Source organism: Chrysochloris asiatica, unplaced genomic scaffold, assembly GCF_000296735.1.
Source record: "Chrysochloris asiatica unplaced genomic scaffold, ChrAsi1.0 scaffold00065, whole genome shotgun sequence".
NCBI lineage: Eukaryota > Metazoa > Chordata > Mammalia > Afrosoricida > Chrysochloridae > Chrysochloris > Chrysochloris asiatica.
In genome coordinates, this window is record NW_006408583.1 from 1,576,953 (window position 1) to 1,598,783 (window position 21,831).

General features: G+C 43.8%; 1 protein-coding gene across 3 annotated transcripts in view; it reads left to right on the forward strand.

The window, feature by feature from the left end:
- The first annotated feature begins 545 nt into the window (after positions 1-545).
- The window catches only part of ELAVL2 (ELAV like neuron-specific RNA binding protein 2), a 217,351-nt gene continuing 196,065 nt past the window's right edge, over positions 546-21,831 (forward strand). The window contains exon 1 of one of the 3 annotated variants that reach the window (XM_006864453.1): positions 546-822. The gene's annotated coding sequence lies outside the window, so the exon portion shown is untranslated. Of the gene's footprint in view, positions 823-4,852; positions 5,095-5,243; positions 5,484-21,831 lie in introns of those variants that run through there. The other 2 variants (XM_006864455.1, XM_006864454.1) reach the window with 2 other exon arrangements.

Consider the following 21,831-nt stretch of genomic DNA (forward strand, 5'->3'; position numbering starts at 1 on the left):
TCTCTCCTCCTCTCTTTTTGCTGCTTGCATTTCCCTTCGCCGCCAGTGTTAAGTGTGTGCCTCGCCGCACAACTTACCTTGAAACGGGACTCCATTGAGCTCTCGAGAGTGACACCAGCTCCTCGCCAATGGTACCACACAGCCTCGCCTGGGCGGCCTCAATAGAAGCATATGAACCAATCAGGATCCCGAAGCGATCAGCAAGTTACGTTGTGGCGCGGTCGGCGTATACTTCCGCGCGTGCTGCCCGGGATAGGATCCTGGCAGAGCGGCTGCACACACGGCAGTGCGGAGGCAGAGAAGGGGTTGGTGATACGGTGCTATAAATCTGTGGTCCAGTCCACCTCCCTTTTAAGACGTCCTCCCCCCTTATTTCTGTCCTCACATAGAGATGCAGAAGCTTACTCCTGTAGCGACCTACTAAAAAGCAACAAGGAGAAAGACATCGTCTTTTTGAAAAAAACAAAAAACAAAAAAACGTTCTTTCGTCTCTTTTCTTTGTTCCTTCGTTTGTTTTTCTTGCCCCTTTTTGTTTAGTTGAACAGCAATAGGAGGGTAGTCTCTCCGTCTTTTTAAACTCTTTTTTTTTTTTTTTTAAGTTTCCCCTCCCCTTTCATATATATTGCTTTTTTCACCCTTTCTTTTAGTGTTGGACTTTGGGGTCGAAAGCATTTCTTTTTATTTGCTTCTTTTAAGCCGAGCACTGTTTAGGTTTTCGTGCTGTTTTAAGAGAAGTATCCAGCAGCTTCTTGCTCATCCTTATTGGGAGAACAGCACCGTTACTTTAAAAACACACATACACAAAAACCTTAAGGGAGAAAGGTAAGTTTCGGTTTGGTTTCTTTAATCATTAGTTGCAGCAATTCGCTGGCAAACCCAGAAAACCTGTAAGTGAGTGGAATACAGAATATGAAGTTAATTGCACATGTTTGTCTCATTTCAAAGCTACTGCTGTGGCTTTTAATTCTAGAGAGGTAGACTAAAATATGTTGGACGCATGCTTAACATACTGATTGTTCTCAAATGCCAATGGCAGAAACTCTAGTGGTAAATATGGCCAGGGTAGAGCAGTGTTACAATGGGAGGTTTGATGTAAAGCGAGACTCCGGATTGAGATTGGAAGTTCATTTCGTGGGAAGAGAGGGATAACTTGGGTGGTGGGGGATGCATGTCTCTACTTTCACAAAGTCACGAAAGGACCGAAGAGCCTTTTTAGGAGCATGAAAGGGAATCAGGAGCCTGGATTTGTAGATTAGACCAGCTAAAACCCTAGGTTTAATGGCATTAACCAGATCGCATGTGCTGGGGAGATGGGATTGCCAGATGGAATTTAGATGCTGCACCAGACAGTCTGCGAGTTGTAGTTGACTGAGAAAAGTATATGCGACTTGAGGGCTGGGGCTGGGCTAGCGTGGATAGAAGCTGTCAAAACTCATCACCACTAGGTATGCGGGTTCTAATTCACATACGCTAATGACTGCAATTCTATCATTAAAAAAAGAAAAGAAAAGATAGCCAATTTAGGGCCGATTCTTAAGCCTGTACCGGATATGAGATTCCCTTTGTTCAGAAAGCATAAATAAAATCCTTGGAGCTGTGTCTGGGGAAGTGGCGGCTGTCTGAAAAGCCAAGCTGTGCTGGGCGCTGTGAAGTGGCTTCCAAGCCCTGTCCTTGGTCCTAAGCGACTGACTTCGCCTTCCCGGCGAGGGGAACCCCTTCACAGCGGCGAGACTTCGCAGCCACCCTGGGAGCCGGCTCCGCTACGTAGCCACCCCCCTCCCCACCCCCGCCGCCTTCTCACCGCCCCCCCCCAACCCCTTCTTCGAATAGCTATTGTTAAACTGACGCCGAGAGTAAGATGGTTGGGGACAAGATGCTGGGCAGACACATGTTTCATTTGAACTTTTGTGATTTCTCAGGGTTTAGGAGCAAAGAGCTTGCTTTCTGCTGCGAAAAAAGAAAATCTAGGGAAGATGTGGGGAAGGGGGAGGATGTGCGCGGGGCGGGGAAGGCGGAGGGGCTGGTGGCAGTGGTACTGGAACGAGGTACTGCTGGCTTTGCCTAAGAGAAGTTTAAATTATTGGCACGAGGGGGTGTAGGTGAGTGTATGCATGATATAGCGCCGTGTCGTGCTGGACCGAAAAAGGTACAAAAACCGGCTGTGGTAGTTTTTATCTCCTCGCTCTTCACCCCACCCACTCACCGAGTTCAAAAAGCCAGCGCGCCACCAGCCACCCCCGGACTCGCCTCGGCCATCTCGGGCGGTGGGAGGATGGAGTGACAAGGTGACTGCCCACCATGGGAGATTTGGGGCAGACAGGACCTCGTGCAGCCATTGCTGCTTAATTTATGCCCAGCACGTTGCTATATACCCACCTATTTCACGTTTGTAAAGAATTAGTATAAGAGCTATACAACTGTGACACATTGGAGGTGATGTCCCCAGTTTTCCGTTTTCAAGCACCCGTTAGATAAACTGATGTCGAGACTGGGTATTTTCTGTCATAATTACCAGCTGAAGATCTGGCTTTATTGTGGTGAGGGTGGGCGAAATAGTCAACTGTTTAGTATTTACTCTTAACTCTACTGGGCAGGGTTGGTTGTCACTGTACTTTCTCCCCAAATGCACGGATTATTTTCCCTTCCCCATCATCTACAAATACTTGCCTTGGCTAAGATTCAGACCTTTCCCACACTCCTATTTCTTATATCCATCCTGTTTTGGAAGGTGGGGATAGGAGGACGATAGGTATTCCTTTCCTCAAGGCCATTGCTATAAACTAGTCTATACAACGCGATATGTATACATACACATACACACACACACACACACACACGTGTGTGTGTGTGTATGTGTATGTGTGTGAGTGAGAGAGAAAGAGAGAGAGAGAGAGAGAGAGAGAGAGAGAGAGAGAGAGAAATTATTTTCCTAACTGAAATTCAGTTCCTAAAGTTCAAAAGGTGTACGTGTTTGGAAGGGTAAGATATCTGGTTGGGTTTCTTAATGGGTGGGGGCATCAGAGAGATTTGTCAGAATCTCATCATGTCTTATATATTTTTCAACAGAAAATGTTGAGACGTTCAAAGTCGCTTTTGTGGGAATTACACATTTTTGTTTGAACTATCTGCCTTAGATAGTTACTGCCGTCTTACACCTACCTAGGCACTTCTAGGTTCTCTTTTCCTTTTGTAACAAGGTGTCTGGTCTAGCCTACTCTGGAGTTATCCATGCAAAAACATTTGCTGGCATAAGTGTTTGGAAGACTTGGGGATCTGTGTTAAAACAGAGGTCTCCCATAACTTTAAAGGAGTCACTTTCAGGAAGCAGGGCGTAGGGTATTCCAAGTGTTTTAGGCATGGGTTGACAAATTCGGTATGCCCTATTTTCTACTAACAGTTGGGAGACAAGGATTCTTAGCAATATGCATGCCTGGGATGGGGCTATTATAATGAACTGTTTAGAGGGAGGTCAAAGAGGCGCAGGCGGCTTTCCCAGGAACCATTCAAAGTCAATTGAGGTCATTTAATGGAAAATCTGATTTGGGGTGACAACAAATACTGATATTGAATCAATTAGTTCCCATCTCCCCAATCTGAGTTCCCCAAATTGAGGGATGGCCTGTCTTTATTTCAGACGTGGCTGAGGCCCCTACCTGACTGTCTAATTTGACTTCGCTCAAGAGGGCAAATTTGTCTCCCGCCCCAAGTCCTGGGTTAGAGGAGTTCTCCCATTCTCCCTACAACCCCCTCGCCCCGACCGTCGCGTGGGGGCGGGGAGCTCTGGATGCCCTTAGCGGACTTACTGCATCAAACCCGCATCATGCCCTTGAAGCTGTAACCTCGGTCACGTTCTTGCGGCGACTCAGTCGCCCACTGCTCCGTTCCTTTCTCTTATCTCCTGCGATTTCAGGTAGGTATGGCAGGTGATTTTTTAAAATGTAGTTTTTTAGGATAAGGGTTAAAAAGGAAGCCTTTGCAATGGAAAAAACCCTACACGACAGGTGCTCTCGTAATTAAGCGGTTGAGCAGGTGTAAAAACGTGCTCCCGCCGCGTGGCTGGGGGTGGGGTGGGGTGGGGTGGGGTGGTAGGTTTTGACTCCGATTGGTGAGGCTAGGTCTGAGGATAGGCACAGGTTTTTCTCGGGAAAGCGATTGAACCGGGTTAGGGGGCCGTCTGTGGCGTGGCAGCGATGGGACGCCCCCTCGGTGAAGAGTTGGCCATTTCGCGACTAGTGAGGGGGGTTGGGGGGGGCGCGTTGAGAGAATGTGGCAAGCGGCAGGCGCTTGCATAGTGGAGTGCAGGATTTCCTACTTTGCGTTTGAAGCAGAGTATAGCACCCCGCACAGGTACTCAGGATTTATATGAACGTTCAATTTCATCTAGAGAGGCGGGAGAGGTAGGCACTAAGCCTTTAGTTTTCCGCGGAGGGACTGAATCCTTTGGCTCTGAAATAGGGGAAAGAAGAGCCTTTTCGCTCTGCTTGCAAAATATATTTGTGTTATCTGTGTTTTGTATATAGTTGCTACATCTATCAGAGTAGCCCAGCGCAAGCTGCCTTCTCTACATTAGCGCCGGGCCTTGGGGTTTGTAAACTTGCACCTGCAATCGGCCGCCTCTGGGCCCCAGGGCGCTCTCCAAGCATTCCTAGGAGCCTGGTCACAATCCGAAGCCCCGAGGGACACAGCCCCACAGCCCGAGCGTCTGCAGCCCGGCATCTCCCCGCGGGCACCCACCCACTGCGCGGCGGGGCAAGGCACGCGGGGGCGGCCGCAGCGGCGGCGTCGCAAACTCCCCGCCGGCCCCGCCTCCTGGCGCCCTTCCAAGCAAGCCCCTCCTACCCGCCCCGCTACAAACGGCTGGACCGCGGCGCCGGGGCGTCACTGAGGCAGAAGCCGGCGGGGTGAGGAGGGCGGACGCCGGCACGGCGTGGGTGGGGCGGGGGGGTTCCACCGGGTTGCAGCCCACCTTCGCGCCACCGCCAAGACTGGGGACGCCGCCGCCTCTCAGCGGTGCCCGCCCGGAGCGACTCCGCCACGGCTGTGCTTACGGCGGGCGGCGCGAACCCGAGCAACTGCATCGCCGAGTCCGAGCAGGCAAGTGCAGGGGGCGTGGGTGGGGGCGGGGCGGGCGGCCGCGCAGCACCCCGGACCTTCCTTAGACGCCGAGGCACAGGTCTGTGCGCGCCGCCGCAGCTCCGTGCGGACTCCGACCTCGGCTCGGCGGGAGTCGTGTTGGGCTCTGGGCGGGAACGCTGGCGGGGGCGGTGGAGGTTGTGCACGCGAAGTTCCTAGAGCTCGGCCCCTGGCGGCGGGAGCGGAGGGAATTGGGCGCCTCGGGAGGTGGCACCGCCCCTCCTTGGGCACAAGCTGGCTGGGGGCGGTGGGAGCCGAGTCGGACCAGTGGCGCCAGGCAGCGTGCACGGGCGTGGACGTGCCCGGGTACGGCGCGTGGAGCGCGAGAAGGGAACTGCGCCGAAACGCAGGTGAGTGTATTGGAGGGAAGGCGGGGGAGGGGGCTTTTCTAGAAAAATGGCCAGATTCCCATGGGTGTGTGGGATGTGTCTACCAGGTTCTCCAGCAGAACACACTGGGGGAAGGGGGAAAGGTTGGGGAGGGTTGCCTACTTGGAATCGCATGTCCTCTTCGTGCGCCGTTCACGGATCGCCCGGAGCGTCCGGTTACTTTTAGTGGCCACGCCGCGTGTGGAGGTGGCGGGGAGTCGTGGCTAGAAGCCAAGAAGATCCCAGGCCCTTCTTCTTCTTGCGTGGTGTTAGGTGAGGCCGGGCTCAGCCGGGCGAGGTCGTAGGTTGCGGTCGCATCTTTGGTTTGCGCGCGAGAGGTGCGCTGCGCGGGAAGCGAGGGGCGCGCTGGGCGGGCCGCCGGGGGAGGTAGGCTTGGGCTCAGGCTTCGTGGTCGAGGTGGGAGCAGCTGCGCCTCTAAGCCTGGCTGGGAGGGCCAGCCAGCTGAGGCCCGTACACAGACATGTGTGCATTCCCTGATGAGATTGGTGGAGTCGCGCGGACCAGCATCTGTTTCCCGGCAGGTGACCCTCCAGTGGCCCTGAGAATGACCAGCAAACGGAATGATTCCACGGTGTTTCCTATAAAAACCTGCCTGCTATCCATCAAGGCTGGAGAGTGCAAAGCATGCCTCTCAGTCAGAGCTAAGATCTGAGTTGTAGCTGTCTAGGTGGTCATTTAAAAATATTTGTAGCTTAAAAAGACCCTCTTACCGATAAACATTTTATCGTCTTTTGACATTTTCTGTAAATGTGGAAATAGCAGAATGTTTATTATGTATCTTCAGTCCTTGATTTCTTCTCTAAAGGATGGTGCTTAAACAATGCCAAAATGTACTTCCAGAAGCAAGGACAAAGAGCTTTTTAAAACTTAATTATTTGGTTGTTTTAATCTTAATAATTCTGTGTTCATAAAAATGCTCCTCAGCCTCAACACTTGTGGCAAATAAGTTCTTCTAAAACCGTTGGAATACCTGTTAGGTTGTAATTTACCCATCCCCTTAAGTAAAATCGTTTTGTTTGAAATACTGTTAAGTTGCCCTTGAAGGCAGTTTTCTCAGGAATTGTTTTCCCAGAGTCGCTTAAATCTCCTATTTGTGCTAAGGTGGCGCTTTCTTATGGAAGCTGACCTGGAGTCTCCATTTTGGGGAGCTACTTTCCTGGATCTACTTTCACATCTGGACCTTTGGGTATCAAAATGGTGACTATTTTGCTAGATAGATGGGAATGGTACCTCATTTGTTTATAGAACCATATAGAAATGTTAATTTAACACACTGCTCAGTCTGAGTGGCATACTTATGGGAAGTTCCTTTGGAGGAGGAGGAGGTGGTGAAAGAAGAAAATAATCCTTTTCTGGAATATAATCGCTGGAGTAAAGTGTGAAAAATTAGAGTATGAAGAAACACATTACATCTGATTTCCTTATTTCTCTTTTTTCTTTTTCTCTTTGAGAGAATATTTTGTGTGTGTGTTTAAAACTGGCCTCTGACTGCCTATTTGGGTAATTTTGTGCTGCCACCTTTTGGGGAATGGATTTTTTTTTGCTTTAAAGATAGTTTTCAAGATTTAAGGTGCCCCCTGCCCCCATCCTCTTTTCATGTGTTTACTTCACTGTGCAGTATATGCTGCTAGGAATCATTTCAATAAATCATCTGTTTTTAACTGTGTTTTCTTTACTCATAGTTAAAGAGAATTTTAGGTTTAGGATATGTTCTTGATATAGAACAGGTACCCATAGCTGGTCAGGCTGGCCTGTTCTTCCCTATGAAGTCTTTTATTTTTCCTTTCTAGGTCCGAGATGGGTTAGATAGAGTTCTCTTTTGGACTTTTAATTGGTTTGCTCAGGTAATGCTTCTTCACCAGAGAAACAAGGTCCTTCTCAGTCCATGTTTATTCCTTTAGTTAAGACCCAGCTCTTAGAGAGTTACAGAACAGTGCTGCGTATGGCATTTCTGTTACCCTATTCTGTGAACCTTGAGTCCTATAGTGGCACTGCGGGCTAATGCTCTAGGCTGTAATGTCGGTTTGAACTCCAAGGTCGGCGGTTCAAGCTTACCAGCCACTTTGCAGAAACCCTATACAGGTTGCTAAGAATCGAAACTAACTGGATGGCACTTAACAATTCCTTGAACCAGCCTTTGGGTTCTTTGTACACAAACAGATGTTCCTAACATTGTGACCACTGTCAGTCATTCTAGCTTTTAGTGCTTTTCCCATTAATGTTGCTTTATATTTAAATAAGTTGTTGTTGTTATGTGCCGAGGAGTCGGTTCCGACTCATAGCAACCCTGTACAGGGTTTCCAAGGCTGTAAATCTTTACGGGAGCAGAAAGCCTCATCTTTCTTCTGCAGAACGGCTGTTAGTTTTGAACTGCTGACCTTGTGGTACGCAGCCCGATTCGTAACCACTACGCTACCAGAGCTGCATGTATATATATATATATATATATATATATATATATATATATATATATATATATATATATATATATATATATATATATGTGTGTGTGTGTGTGTGTGTGTATGTGTGTGTACATGCTCCCTCCAACCTTAATTTCTCTTCTCTTCTAGAAGCCCCAGGTTCTCATTAAGAACACAGCAAAGCCATCCAGAAATACCTAGACTTCTAAGCTGGATGAACATTTTCTTCATTTTTTGCTGAAAAACTTTGCTGAAAATGCTTTTTAAATGTTCAAATGCCATAAGAGCACCACAGTGGCAAATTACCCTTCATATCCTTTCCCTCCCTCTAAAGGGCTGGATACTCCAAAATAGCTCATCAAAACTGACTTTACCATTCACCTTTTTGATCGCTTATCTGCATGGTAGGGTTCGTTCATTTGCTCTTATTTGAAGTTTTATTAAATTTACTGCATCATCACAGTCTTATCCTTACTTTTGTTATCCACAATTGTTAACTGGAAGTGAGGAAGCTAGCGGTCCATGGTACTGAGCCTGGTCAGCTCTGTTTTCAGTGGCATTATGGTGGCCTGCATGGTTGCCACCCTGTGGAAAATGTGACCATGGTAGTGCACCCTAGCTCTTTTTGTTCACTTGGTTACTCACCTCGACAGGTCACTGCGGGCTAATGCACGGGACTGCAAAGTTGGTTTGAATTGCAAGGTCAGTGGTTCAAGCTCACCAGCCACTCCTCGGAAACCCTATACAGGTTCACTATGTGTTGCAACCGACACGGTGGCACTTAACAACAACCACAACAACTGCATTTGGATGTCTTTGTCCCATCCTTTTAATATGGGTACTTGATTACATGTCGAGGCAATTTTATGGACATTCAGCTCCTTCGCTTGTCACGCCTGTTGTCACCACCTTTAAGTTCTTAAAAATGTTTCAACAGAGTGTCCCACATTTTCATTTTGCATTGGGATCCGCAGAATGTATAGCTAATCTTGGTTAGAGGCTTTCTCACTTAAAAATATTTAGTTGCCAGTACTGCGGCTTTATGCTGATATAGGACTGTGTGAAATTGAAAGCTCTGTCCACACCCTATTCTTCAGTTAACTAAGGAACATAAAATGTGTAGAATATCTAGTTGCTTAGGTTGGTTTTATTTTACAAATGGCCAAGTCTTCACTGCTTCTGATTACTCACAGACTCCACATTGTTGTAGTTCAGTGCCAAATCTACTGTTTTATTTTTCTGATTTGAAAAGAATATCACTGGTTTAAAGTACGAAACAGTTAAAGCACTTGCTGATTTTTCTTTCTGCATGTAAAGTAATATAAAGCTGCTAGGCAGAGACAGAAGGGAGCTTAAGCTTGAAAGTCAATATTTGTTTTAAGTAAGGCCTCTGTGTTTTTAAAAGATACATATTCTTATGGTTTAAATGGGATTGGTAACTTTTGGAATCTGAATTACAAATATGCAGTATGGTAAAATCTCAGATTTTATGGAGTACCTAGGAAAATTTTTTCCAAATAGGAAATTTATAGATTTGGTATTTTGTATATTGTGATATGTCATATAAACTACATCTTAGTAAATTATGTGTATCATAACTTTCATCTTGGTATATGGCCACTAGGGAAAAAAATGAGGGAAGACGGCTTTCTGTATCTCTAGTCTTAGATTGCATTGTATGAAAGCCAAAACCCTGCAATTGTGTGAGCAATACTGCTAGATTTATTCTCATAAGCATTCACTTTAATACCAGTACTAAGTTTCTAGAGCTTGGTCCGTATAAAAATTTCTATTTTGGGTAAGAGTTATTTTCTCACAGCTATGGTCTAGGTTTTGCATTAATTAACCTCAGTGGTACATTCAGCTGCCTGTTTTCCGGTAGAACGTTGCTGAATAGTTTTGAGGGCTTTCCTTGTAAGAAATCTTCATGCTGAGATAGATAGGTGCTTTGGAAAGAGTGTTTTAGGTAAGCTAACCAATAGATGGCATGGGTTTAAAACTGAACTAAGTTTTTGTAGGTTGTTTTATTAACAGTGTTATTTGGTGGGTATTTTGTTTTGTTTTTTCCTCGAGCTTGCATTTTACTGGTACATACCTGTATTACTGATTTCTATTATGCTATTATGCCATTGGGAGTCTTGGTATGGCACTGTGGGTTCATGCTATGGACTGCAAAGTCAGTTTGAACTGAAAGATTGGTGGTTCAAGCTCACCAGCTGCTCACCAGCTGCTCCTAGGAAACCCTATACAGGCTTGCTGTGGGTCAGAACTGACTCAATGGCACTTAACCACAATTATACCATTGACTGTAAAAATGAATAATAGCAAATAACAGTTTGGCAGACACAAACTCTTTTCTACCTCAAAAAAGTCTTTATTTAGAGATATTTGGCAGTTTTTTTCCTGATTAGACTTTGTCATGAAATAGTTATTGTAAAGTGGTGTGTGTGTATGTGTGTATATATATATATATATATATATATATATATACACACATATACACACATACACACACATACGTATTATTATTATTGTCTTCAAACATGTTGAAGATTTTTGCTTTAGCACCAGGTCAGTTTGAACTCCTAGGTTGAGATAACTTTTTTTTTTTTCCTTGTCTAATGGATTGTGATAGGGGCTGTGTTAAGTGCTGTTAACCCTATTCTGACTCATAGTGGCCTTGTTTGTATAGCGTTTCCAGGGAGTGACTGGTAGGTGTGAATCCTGACCTTGTGGTTAGCAGTCCACTGCTTATCCTATAGCACCACACCAGGACTCCTGTGATAGATGAGTACCAGGAATTTTTTCCTCAGCTTAAAATTGGAATCTGTCTCATAAAAAGGAAATAATATTCTACATGTACGTTACCAGTTTTTTTTTTCTCCTGAATTTTGTTGTAGTGAGAGCTGTTCATTGCTGGAAATTATTTCAGCAGCTTCAAAGACTTTATTAATGAAACATCATAAAGCTACATATTTTTATTAACATCAGTGTTGTAAAATATTTCTTCAGTATTTAGTTTTGATGGTGGTTATGTGCAGTGGAGTCAGTTCCAATTCATAGCGACCCTGTACAGGGTTTCCGAGGCTGTACATCTTTACGGAAGCAGAAAGCCTCACCTTTCTCCCGCGGAACAGCTGGTAGTTTCAAACTACTGACCTTAAGGTTTGCTGGTAGTGGAAAAATCCTTTGTGAAAATAAAGCTTCAGTAGATAGAATCCTGACTGATTTTATTTCCTTAAGAAAATAGGGGGCCATAGTTGTTTAGCAATTCATAGCTTTTATGTACTTACTTCTTAGGGAATCAACTGCCCTTAACTCTTGATCCATGTGACCCCATGTGTGTCAGAGTAGAACTGTATTAGATTGGGGTTTCAGTGGTGCTTTTTTCAGAAGTCATCTCCACACCTGCCTTCCAGAGGCTCCTCTGTTGGTGATGTTAAAGTGCTGTTGAGGTTTAGAGGCACTTCTGGAAGGACTTAAATCTCCGATCTTTATGGGAGCCACAGTTACCTGTGTGCAACCTGTTGTTGTTGTGAAGTGCCATTGAGTCGGTTCTGACCCATAGCTACCCTGTATAGGGTTTCCAAGGAGCAGCTGGTGAGTTTGAACCACCAACCTTGCAGTTCAGACGGCTTTGCAGTGGTGCGTTAACCCACAGCGCCACACCAGGGGTTTCAAATTTGGGAAACCAAGCACACTGCCTGCAAGATGATACTGAATTCCTAGAGATCCTACAGGACAGAGTAGAACTACTTCCTAGGGTTTCTGAGGCTGTAAATCTGTATGGAATCCTGGTGTGGCGCTATAGGATAAGGGCTGGACTCTAAGGTTGGGTTGAACTGCGTTCAAGCCCACCAACTACTTCCCAGAAACCCTATACAGGGTCACTGTGAACCAGAACTGACTGAATGTCACTTAACAACAACAGATCTGTATGGGAGCCAGCATCCTCTTCTGTCTCCTGAGCAGTGGCTGCTGGATTTGAACCACCGATTTTGTTTAGTAGCCTCGTACTTAACAAACAGTACCATCAGGCTTGTAATTTGGGAACTAAGGTTATGAAAATTGGAATTGTCTTCCTACATTGGTGAGAGCAGGGTTATACCCTTCAGACCAATTCTTGTCCACTGTTAAAGTAATCGACAGGGTGGGATGGGGAAGTGAGCTGGGGCTTTTGTCTGGAAGGCAGACTCTTAAGCTTGCCATGTCTTCTCATAGTTTGTTTTAGAATCTGTTCTGTTTTTGTAAACAAATATTACACATGTAAGGTCTTCGTGTGAACACAGTGCTGCCAGTTTAGCTGCTGAATTGTCTTGCTTCAGTAGGTTTTGCCACTTAGGTTGAAATTCTTAATTTAGCTGAGTCAGGTGGAAAATACTAGCCTGGGAGTCTGAAGTTTCAGGCATCTGGTTTGGGCTCCATTGCCTGTGTCCTTGGTTTCTTAACCTTTCTTTGTATATAAAACCTCACCTTCTTGTCTCAAGGGCCGGGTAAAGATGAGTGGATTGAAGTGTGAGATTTTGGCAGTGAAATGACAATAGCTACTGAAATGGAAAAACCCCTATGGATTAGTTTTATATATTTGGCTTCAATATACTTTTATGAACGGTTGTTTTTAATGATTTCTCTTAACATACCATCAGCTAAGGTATAATTTCTGCAATGAAGGAAAAGAAAAAGCCCAAACTATACCGAGCTCTGAGGAGTTGACACTTTGAACATTTCCAAATAGAAATGAACGTGTGATGGTTATGGAATCTTAGCAAGAAAGTTTAAAAGCATTTTTTTGAAGATATAAATAATGCTAAAATATTATATGTAAGATTATGAGGACATAACCAGCTAACATTATAGGAATATATACTTCTTAATTTAATTTGTCTTTTTTAATGAGCAGTCCATATTAACTTATACATTTATTTTAAGTAGTCAGACCATATTTTTCCTGGTTTGAATTTTTAAAGATCCCTTATATAGGATCTATTCTTAAGCCTTACAGTATTGACTCCACAGAAAACTGTGTTATTTTTCCTGCTTGTTTCGGTACCTTTTCACTACCCCAAGTGAAGTCATTGATGGATGCCCTGTCAAGTAAGATATTGGAAATTGCTCACTTGTTGAGTTTTTAAAGAATGTTTAACACTTTTTTATTCTTTAGGCATCATCTGTGTATAACAGAAGTACAAGAGGTATTTCTCAAGGCAAATAAATCACAGTGTATTTGAAAAGAAATCAAGTGAATTGGATAGGGTGAGAAAAATATTTCTGGAACTGATTGCACTTGATTATTCCATTTCACTGACGGTGCTTATCCACTGTAGGAGTTTCTGGTGATCCGTGGAGGGTCACCTATCTTTATTGCATAGCTTTCCATATGCTTTAAATATACAAAGTTTATTATAGGGTGAGCAAGTTTTTAATAGCTTGTTCCCAGGAAAGGCCTATTTCTGTGTGAATTGTCTTGGCACCTCTCTCTTCCCTAGGTGCTACTTACAGGTTGCCAGCTTATTTTGTTTAAACCCTTTGGGTCCTTTCTGGCCTCTGGCTGTGAATGACTCACAGATTTCCCCCAATACAGGGTCACCAAAGCTTTGGACCTTGATCCACGTCTCTGCCATTGTCTTTGTGGGGAACTTGAACTATCTCAGCCTTTCTCTCAGCTTTGTGATGTGTATACTAGCCCTCTGCCCCCTGCTCCCAATGCTATCCTACTTCTAGCTGGGAAATTGGGTCAGATGCAACCCACTCATTTGCCCTTTTCCTTTCCTATCTGGCTTGCACTTTTGCTTTGGCTGTTGTGCATCTTGTTACATTTTAGAAGAAAATCTCCTGTGAACCAAGTGAATTGTTGTTACTCGAAGAAAAAAGGGAGAAATGGGACCCGTGGACAAAAAGGTGACCTCTGAGCTACGTATAACCTGTAGTTGTTTTAATTAACCTGAACTGTGTTTTCACACATGTCATAGAATCATCTAGGTCTACCTTTCTTGCGTGGAAAAATTGGAGGAATTGAGCAACCCTGAGCCCACATCTGTTGGCGGGCTCAGCACAGCCGCTCAGTGTACACTGCTTCAGTCTGGAATAAGTCACTGCCAGGTGTCTGTGGACATTTGACTTGTGACTAATGCTACATTCCCTGAATGAAGCCAGCCACAGGGATTAAAACTTGAAAACACAGCAAACCTGCAAAAGCTAGAGCCTGTGTAAGGTGCAAACCTGTCAGAGAAGGAAAAGCCAAGAATTTTCCACTGATAGCAATAGAAAACTGGTAAGACTTTTCAAAGGTGGGGGGAGGGATTTGGGAGACCCAGATTGTGTTAAAGACAAAAAATGTGTAGTTTTAAAGACTTAAGGGTTCTTTTCATTTTCTTTCTTTGAAAATAATGTTTGAATTATGTTATATGACTCCTGGCAAATGTAGAATTTCTAGTGTTCTCCATAAGAATCCTTGGGATGTTGTAGGATAAGCACTGGAGTGCTAACTGCAAGGTCAGCAGTCCACACACACCAGTCAATCTGCAGAAGAAAGGTGAGGCTTTCTCCTTCTATAAAGGTTTACAGCCTCTTTGCGACTCTCTACAGAATCAACTCAATGGCAGCCAGTTGTAGTCTCCTCTAAAGGAGTGTGGTGTGGACTCCTGGTGTAGTGCTATAGGGTAGCACTGGACTACTAACTGCAGGGTCAGTGGTTCAAACACACCAACCACTTCTTAGAAACTCTATACAGGGTTGCTGTGAGTTGGAATCGACTCAATGGCACTTATAAAAAAGCAGCAAAGGAGTGCAGTGGCTCTGTAGGATAAACATTGGACTGCAAACCTCAGGGTTGCTAGTTTGAGCCCACCAGATACTCCATGGTAGAAGAATGAGACTTTCTGTGCCCGTTAAAGTTTGCAGTGTCGAAAAGCCTATACAGGGGTCACTAGGACTCAGAACCCACTCCACAACACTTGACAGTCACAACTACCATTGCTGTTAGGTGCTGTCGAGTAGGTTCCTCCTCGTAGTGACCCTGTATAGGGTTTCCAGGAAGCGGCTGGTGGGGTTGAATTGCCCACCTTGTGGTTATCACTCCAGTGCTTAGCCTATAGTGCCACATCAGGACTTCCCTGTGGGGAACCCAGATTTCTTCTTGCCTGTTGCCTGCTCCTATTTATTCAGATGCTTTGGGGTCAGCAGAAGTTGCTTGCAATGTGAAAACGAATAGGATGTTATAAGCAGTTTAACAGAGGTGTGTCCTACCTGCTAACCTCGTTGCGATGGTATTGGCTTAGAAGAGACAGTCACCCCTTATATTGCTGTAAAGAAAGAGCAGATGTTGTTGTTGTTGTTACGTGCCGTCGAGTCGGTTCCGACCCATAGCGACCCTGTACAGGGTTTCCAAGGGTGTAAATCCTTACGGGAGTAGAAAGCCTCATCTTTCTCCCGCGGAGCAGCTGGTAGTTTCGAACCGCTGACCTTTAGGTTCGCAGCCCGATTCGTAACCACTACGCTACCAGATAGGAGAGGAAAAACCACCAGGTGTGAGGGGTTTGGGTGTGTTTCTTACCTCACCATCATAGGTTTCTCTGTCTTCAGCATTTTCTTCCCCTTCCCAGAAAGTGCAGGGCAGCTTTAGCAAAGCTTTCTCCCACGTGTGTAGTAGAGCAAGCTGATGTGCTAGCAGAAGTAGAAAGAGGCTCCACATGTCATGTTTGGACCAATGCTGTAATTTTATTTCACAGTAAGGAAGGTGGTGGATATTATTAAACTACTCCGGAGCATAATAGTACAATTTGAATAGCAGAGAGCAACTTTGGTGTGTGTTAATGTCTAGTGAGATGAATGCAGATGAATGTTAAGTAGGTAGAAAATGTCAGTGTGCAGAGCCTTCCTTTTGGTGACTTTAAACACTTACAATTTTAGTTAACTTTTTGTTCAGTCTGGCAAACAGATAGGAAGATCTGTTTTATCAACCCAGTATTAATGTACCTTCTGAGCAAGGAACACTGACTGCTCATAAAGCCCCGCTCTCCTGGCAGCCACTTGAGCTAGGCCAGTCATAATGATGAATCAGAATGGATGCCTGTATTGAACATCTTAGCAAAACTCCTCAGAATAATAGGAGCTTAATGCTGGCACTTTTAAAATTGGCATAATCTCCAGCCTGGCCAAAACACTTAGATATTTGAAGTGTGAGTAAAAGTATATGCTTATTTTGAAAAAATTACTGTTGAACTAACACTTATATAGATAATGTTTTTTAAATTCTGAATTTTAGTTATTTTTAAAAGACACTTAATGAGAACTCTTGGTGCCAAGTGTCTGCCATGTTTATGTGATTTATTTTATGTGAGTGACTGTGTTACATATTTTGATGTGTATTTATCTCGTTAAGTGCTGTCAAGTCGGTTCTGACCGATGGTGACCCTGTATAGGGTTTCCAAGGAGCAGTTGGTGAGCTTGAACCGCCAATATTGCAATTCAAACGACTTTGCAGTCTGGTGCATTAACCCATAGTGCCACACCGGAACCCCTTTATCTCCTTAGAGGTTGTGGAGCTTCCACTGTGTGAAAAGAATTACTTTGGTCAACGTGGGCAGGCGGTGAGCTTGGAGTCTAGATCTTTCCAAACCCATCTAAAGGTTTTATTTATTAATTTTAGTTAAAGGAGGGGGGAAAAGTCTCCACCTTTATATTGGGACTCTGCTTGGAAGCCAGGAAGGTTCTATATGTATTGTTTCATCAGATATTTACACACTATTATTAAATGTTTGGTACTGAGAGTGCTTTGGGGACATTTAGGAACATGACCTTGCCCTCATATTCATCATATTCATGCCCAAGGAGATGAGTAGAAAATGATCATTTAAAAGCTGTCACAAGTCTCCTCTTCCCCTAGAGTTTAACAGTAGAAACTGAGAGAAGGGATCAGCCCCAGTTACTGCACACTGCATGCTGCTTGCTACACACTGTTGGCTGCACACTGCTCGCTGCACACTGTACTCTGCTCACTGCACACTGCTCACTGCACACTGCTCACTGCACACTGCTCACTGCACATTGTTCGCTGTTCGCTGCACACTGTGCTTGCTGCTCACTGCTCACTGTACTCTGCACACTGTTAGCTGCACTCTGCTCACTGTACTCTGCACACTGTTCGCTGCACACTGCTCACTGTACTCTGCTCGCTGCACACTGCTCACTGTACTCTGCACACTGTTTGCTGCACTCTGCACACTGCTCACTGTACTCTGCACACTGTTCGCTGCACTCTGCTCACTGCACACTGCTCGCTGCTTACTGCACACTGCTCACTGCATATTGCTCTGGGTGGCTTTTCTTACTCAGGTCAGGTTTGTCATGTATCTTTATTTGCATTGTTTTTATGTCTCCTGTCTTCTCCTTCCTTCCACGCCATTTTTGTTCCTTTAGGTTGTCTCTTTTGTTGTGTGAGTAGCTTTCCAGGGGCCCAGTTTCAGATAAAGAATATTCATGCAGTGCAGAACCTGCCAAGTTTTACGTTGTGGCTGGGATAGATACACCACCAGGGAGGTCTTAATCCCACTGCTGCCCCTGGAATAATGAATCCAAGACAGAATATTCAGCTTTTCTCTGAATATTCTTCTCATCATGTGCCATCATCCTCTTCTGCGTCTAAAAGTTATTTTTCAAGACACTTAGGAAAAAGTCGTAGTGGTTATGAGTTGAGCTGCTAATTTCAAGGTCAGCAGTTCAAAACCATGAGTGGAGAAAGATGAGGGTTTCTGCTCCTTTGCTCCTGTGACGATTTTACAGCGTCGAAAACCCTATACAGGGTTGCTGTGAATTGGAACTGACTCCATGCATACCACCAACACCACTACTGTAGAGTTCCTTTGACCCCTTCCCTCTTAAAAATTGTAGTACGGTTGCAGGAGTAGGAAGCAAAAACAGGGCAGAACGTTGGGTTGCATCTAAGAACATAGTTGGGGTGTTCCTTGAGACTACTTCTATTCCTCAGGAGCCTGGGATTTTAAAGTCGTTGGATGTAGCTTTCTTTTGTTTTGTGAGGCTTTGGAGTTCTCTGGTCAGCCTGCTGATTTTGTATGTTAATGGAATTAATTATTATTATTATTTTTTAACTTCTGAAAGGTGATTGAACCAAACAGGGCTACGTACATGCTACTTCATTCCCTTGTTTTGCTAGAGAGGCTCTTTCCCTCATTGCAAGTAACTGTTGGGAAATAACCTGTATTCTTGCTTCTTGGATTTTTTTAAGAGTTTAGCTGACTTGTAGGCATTATTTTGTGGACAGTTGGTGGGAAAGTTGATTTCATAGTGAGTTACATAGCTTGCGATCTAGGAGCAAGAGCAAGGAGGTTTTTTGTTTTGTTTTGTTTTTTTGCATAACATCTATAGTAATTTTTCTAGGTAACTGTTTATTAATGCAATTAGAGTAAAAAATTTGGTATTTGAAGATCAAGTTGGTAGTGTGTTGGGAGGTACAGCAAGGAGCTGCCCAATTTGTAGTTGCTGATGCCCTGGTTGTTTTATCACAAGTATCAGCGGATTCTAACTCATGATAACCCCATGTGTGTATGCACTCAGCTCCAGAGGGTTTCAGTGACTGAGCTCTTTCCAAAGGAGATGCTCAGACCTTTCTTCCAAGCTGCTTCTGGGTGGTCTTCAACCTCCAACTTTTTAGTAGCCAAGCCAGTGAACTGCTTACACCACTTATGCACAGGACTAAACCACACCTGTGGAATCAGTAATTGAACATGATGAGCCACCCAGAGTGATGGAATAAGGATAATCTCCTCCAGGGACAGTCACGACATACCTTATGTTCCTGTTATTGTTACAGCTCTTCAGAGAATCATTTTACAGAGGAGGAAAATGGAGCTCTGAGGTCAGGGATTTGTCCAAGAACACGGCCTGCTGAGTGAGGAAGGTAGGCCTCTGGTCTCTGGCTCATAGTTCATTTAGTACCTTTCCCCATGGATTCCAGAATGATGTTCTTTTTACCTCTGGTAGTTGCAGATGGCCAATGGCAGAGAGTGAGAGCAGAAGAGAGAGGGCCATGCTTTAATGCTTTGAAAAAGATCTTGATATTTTTAGAGTGGGAGAGAGCACTCTAGCAGTGTGGCCTACACCTTGTTCCCCAAGGCCGGGATTCTGGTTTGAGTTTTTTTAGTTCCATGACTAGGTAACTTCTTGAAGTGATTCCATCACAGTCTGATGTCTTTCTGATGTCAGCTGGCAGTCTTGACTTGCAAGGTTACTTTTTGGAGCCACATAAAATATGGATTGGTTATGTTCTAGAAGCGAGAGAATGAAGGCACACTACACTGTCTTTGCACTTATTTCAGGATGTTGTTAAAATCAAGAAAAAAGATGGAAATGCTGTGTTTCTTATTGTTGGTGAGAGTGACAGTCAGGTTACCCTGGCTCATTGTAGTAGAGAATCTGTACGAGCAATTCTTTAAACTTGATACATTTGAAAGCAGCCTATTCCAAATCTGGTGGGCTTTTAGAAATATCATTGTTTTTATTCTGAGGAAAAAAATCATAGGTCAGGTGTTAAGACTGTGTGATGTTCAAACTTGAATCCACAAAATATCCACCCAGGAAAGAATGCTTTTGATTCACCTAGTATCTCCAACCTAATTGTCAGAAAAATTGGCTGGGAGTGGGTGGGGAAAACTATCAATTCAAGATAATCGTTAGTTCTTCCCTCAAAAGGGGACATCTGCCTTCTTCGTGACTTTTATTTATCTACTGTGCTACCGTGTTCTTAGTTTAAATGAAAAAAAAAAAAAAAAGTAAATTCACTTGTACTCAGTTTAGAGATAATATTGAGGGTTGTTGTTAAGCTGTTAAGCCATTGGGTTTGTTCTGACTCAGCGACCCTATGTAGAGTTTCCGGGGAGCAGCTGGTGAGTTTGAACCACCAACCTTTTGGCTCACAGTCCAGTATTTATCCTACAGTACCACACTAGGAGTCCAATATTGAAGGAGATAATTCATCACTTAAAATTTTCAATTGTAGTCAGTTGTGACAGACCCTTAGCTTGATTTGCATCTGTAGGTAAGTCATGAATGATGATTTTAGAATTTTAATGACTACAAGGGTATTTTAGCAAAAAATATTGCTTGTAACTAACAACATAATTCCTCTAGCATTCATCGTGTCGATGTGTAATTTTCCCCATTGTTTTTGAATCTTGTAACTATGTCCGCTTAGTGTGGTGGTTTTATTTCTGTACTATTTCTCCACAGCTGTGGAGGTAGTGCTGCAGCTTTCAGTCCTTCATATCTTAAAATTGAGATGCTGGAGTAGCAGCATCCTAATGTGGTTTTTGATTTCTTATTCCCGTGTATATTTTACTGCTCCTAGGTTATAAATATATGTAATATACAAACAAGTGAATATGTAAAAATATATTTGCATATATAAAATATGACATAAATATAGCTGTAACCATAAATAAATAAAACCACCAAATGGTACATATTTCACACAGGAGCCTCCAGTGTAAAACTGGCCTGGCCCGGGATGTGCTCAGAGCAAAGTGTAGAGCACAGCATTCTGGTGGTAAATTAATAAATTTCTGTAAGTGCTTTTTTTTTTTTAGAAAAAACTAATTTGATAATAGATTACCAAAGATTCTTATTTAGTAAAATTTTTCTGAATTCTCCAGTTTTCTAAGGAATTTGGAAACATGACACAGAGACTTGATGTTAAGTCTTGGTATCCTATTTTATTTCAGTCTCCCTGTTGATTGAGCCCTGGAGTTCTGGACCGCAAGTTCGGTTTGTATCGTAAGGTCTGTGGTTCAAACTTGCCAGCCACTCCTTGGAAACCCTATACAGGGTTGCTATGAGTTGGAACCTACTGTGGCACTTAACAACAACAACAGTGGAGTCCTATGGGGACTTGTGGTGTGGTGCTGTAGAATCAGCACTGGACTGAGAACCACAAGGTTGGCAGTTCAAATCTACCAGCTGCTTCTCAGTAACCCTACATAGGTTGCTGTGAGTTGGAACCAACTTGATGGCACTTAACAACAACAGTGGAGTCCTGATGTGGCGCTGTAGGAGAAGCACTGGACTGCTAACTACAAGGTTGGCAGTTCAGATTCACAAGCTGCTCCTCGGAAATCCTGTACAGAGCCGCTATGAATTGGAACCAACCTGACAACACTTTAAAAACAAGAAGATTTATGGATCCCCTCTAGCTAGAGGAATTTGTCATTATGACCAGCATTTCTTTCTCTTCTCCATTTCCTGTGATTATTTCTTGCTTGTTAGTGTGTCAAAAAAAAGATAGGCAAACTTGGTGACAGTTTATTAAATATTTAGCCTATGAATATTAGAAATGGACTGCTCACTATTCCTTTGTGAGAAAATCTAAGGTTTTTAATACAGCTTTATAAAAATTTTAAACCTCTGTCAAGATCTCTACCTGCATAGCATTTAAAATTATATTCTGCTTTGCCGTTAGTGATATTTTGTTGTCTTTTTAATTGTTCACCCATTTACTTTTTTTCTTGTTAATCCAACCTTTCCTGTTCTGCAGTTGTTTAAAAACAATTATTTTGCCAGTATGGGAATATTTCTTGGTTTCTAGTGCAAATATTTACTTAGTAAATATTATTTATATTCCACATAGTAAGCAGTGGACTGCTAACCGCAGGTTGGCTGTTCAAACCCACCAGCCATTTGTTTCTTGGAAACCCTACACATGTTTGCAATGAGTGGGGCAGTTCAGACCCGTCAGCTGCTCCATGGGCGAGGATTTACATCCTCAGAAACCCTTTATGGAGATGGCTGTGAGTCAAAGTTGACTCGAAGGCAATGGGTTTTGGGTTCATATGAGGTATTGAGCATCTTTCAGTGAACACGATCACGTTCCTGCTATC